Below are 2,366 nucleotides of genomic sequence, written 5' to 3' on the forward strand. Positions count from 1 at the left end.
CCGAATTTGTTTTTTAGTGATAAGTGTTTGTTCCTTAAGTATACGGTAAGTAAGTAAGTAAGTAAGTAAANAATAAAAAAACTCGACGTGCTAGAAAGAACCAAAGATGTATTTTAACTTAGCATACCCAGATATTAATAAAATAACATAAGAGCTGGGGAAAAAATTGAAATTTCGCAATTTAGATTAAGGTTATTATTAATTTATTTATTGTTGTAGTGTCTTTTTACTATTTTACTGTTTTTTAAATGAATTGTAGTTTAATGAATGTGGTTTTCCGAATTTGTTTTTTAGTGATAAGTGTTTGTTCCTTAAGTATACGGTAATTTTTTTTTAAGTAATCGCTATGTTTTTCATCTATAAATATGTTATTTTTCATTTAAAAACCTGGCTTATATTTTGATAAATACTACACAAATCCAAGCTTCACACTGTGTACGTAATTTAGAAGTATTTGGCAAAGTTTCATCAAAATTGCAAGCTTTTAAATAAGAGTTTATCTAAATTTAGAAATTCTTATTAAAAAGTTTGTAATTTTCATTAAACTTTGGAAAATACTTCTTAACTATGTATTCAGTTTAAAACTTGGATTTGTATGGTGTTAAAATATAAGCCATGCTTTAAAACCAAATAAAAAAACATTTATGGCATGAAAAACATTGCGAATATTTACAAGGAATCACCATTTTGATAAATGAATTATTTAATTTTTATTTATTGAAAGCTTAGCTTTATTATTACTTTATTTAATTTTTCTGATGTTACTGTACTGAGTTATTGTTGTTTTCGGAATAAATGAAATGAAATGAAAACATGAAATTAGATTTTGTGTGTACCTGACTTATTTAATAAAAAGTTAATTTTATATTTTTAATTATAATATATAATTTATTATATCAAAAAAGAATTAATTTCTAAGGCTAAATAGTATGATTTTATTTCATTAGTTTTCTTACAGGCTACTGAAATTTTCTAGTGAAACTTAAATATGTACTTATAGTTGAATATAATTTGGATGTGTCAGATTAGCACTTTTTTACTTGTAAATAAACTGGCAAAATGAAATATTGCATTATATACATAATGCCAAATTTTGGGTTGTGTCACTTTTGAAAAGAGTGTGCGATATGTACATATTTGTTACTTATTAAATAAGTGTCAGGGTGGCGGTAATGTTACGGCATAATCCTTCTTGGTTATCAAACCGGTTCTTTAATTGACGCACTGCGCATTTGCTAGCCGTGTACCAGTGTCAGCCTTACCCTGCGCCCATTAGCCAGTTTCTGCGGGTTTCTAAAAATATGCAAGAATAAAAACAAATGAATATATTTTCCATACCTTTGGAAAAAATATTAGGGCTGTTCAGAATATTGTCTAAATGGTCTTGGATTTGCAGTTGGAATTTCATTTGCAAATTTTATGATTGCTGCCATGGCAATCGTGTCANTAAAAATATGCAAGAATAAAAACAAATGAATATATTTTCCATACCTTTGGAAAAAATATTAGGGCTGTTCAGAATATTGTGGAAATGGTCTTGGATTTGCAGTTGGAATTGCATTTGCAAATTTTATGCTTGCTGCCATGGCAATCGTGTCCATTTTATTGTTGCGAATTTACAAATGCAACGGATATGCAAATGTAAGAGCCTATGCACAAAATCCTGAACAGCCCTATTGTTTTTCAATTACCCAAATTAATATTATCCGGTTCACGTTTGAGAAATTGTCGGATTGTATACCTATTTAAAAAAAAACAAGCATTAACAAATATACATTCCAAATCTTAAACATTTCTTCTATGCATTACCCTACACACGCCCAACAGCGGCAGCCTCTGCGTCTTCGTGCATTGCCTTTGCGCTGTGTTGACTACTCCGCTTTAATATGCATGATTAAGGTAATGTTTAATATGTCAATCCAGCTGACACCCATCAACGCGAAGGTGCATGCATTTTAATTCAAGGGTGCTCTCTCGCTTAAGCTTGTATTGCGCGACTGGTGTATCAATGTATTGCCCATGGTGTTCATTTACACTCCGATGGGGCTCAGGCACACCAGCGAGTATTATACCAACAGAATTGATGTAGTAGTGTTTCTCTTTTGGTAAGTAAATAACCCTTCACAATACCATCCACCACATTACTTGCTACGATTGAGGGCGCGATTGGCAAACTGAGTAGCTGAACGCATGTAACATACAGTGCATGTGCAGGCGCATTGGGGAATTCATTGAAGAAACAGGCGGTGCTGAGAGTGCGCGTGCGCTAATGCCCTCCAAGATTCTATAAAACATGTTTGTTTAAATATTTTAATTGAATACAAAAAACGAGTACGTACTTACATACATATATGCCACTGTATAGG

The 2,366-nt window shown here is 31.6% G+C and overlaps 1 long non-coding RNA gene across 1 annotated transcript; it reads right to left on the minus strand.

Annotated features, from left to right (window-relative positions):
• Positions 1 to 923: 923 nt before the first annotated feature.
• Positions 924 to 2,077, minus strand: LOC108354617 (uncharacterized). The gene is made up of 3 exons (XR_001846518.1): positions 1,810 to 2,077; positions 1,692 to 1,741; positions 924 to 1,293 (listed from the first exon to the last, which is right to left on the minus strand). It is a non-coding gene; the product is annotated as an uncharacterized LOC108354617 (long non-coding RNA).
• Positions 2,078 to 2,366: the final 289 nt, after the last annotated feature.

This window comes from Rhagoletis zephyria, unplaced genomic scaffold (genome assembly GCF_001687245.7).
Source record: "Rhagoletis zephyria isolate East Lansing unplaced genomic scaffold, Rhagoletis_zephyria_1.1 Rzeph_scaffold_37565, whole genome shotgun sequence".
NCBI classification, from domain to species: Eukaryota; Metazoa; Arthropoda; class Insecta; order Diptera; family Tephritidae; genus Rhagoletis; species Rhagoletis zephyria.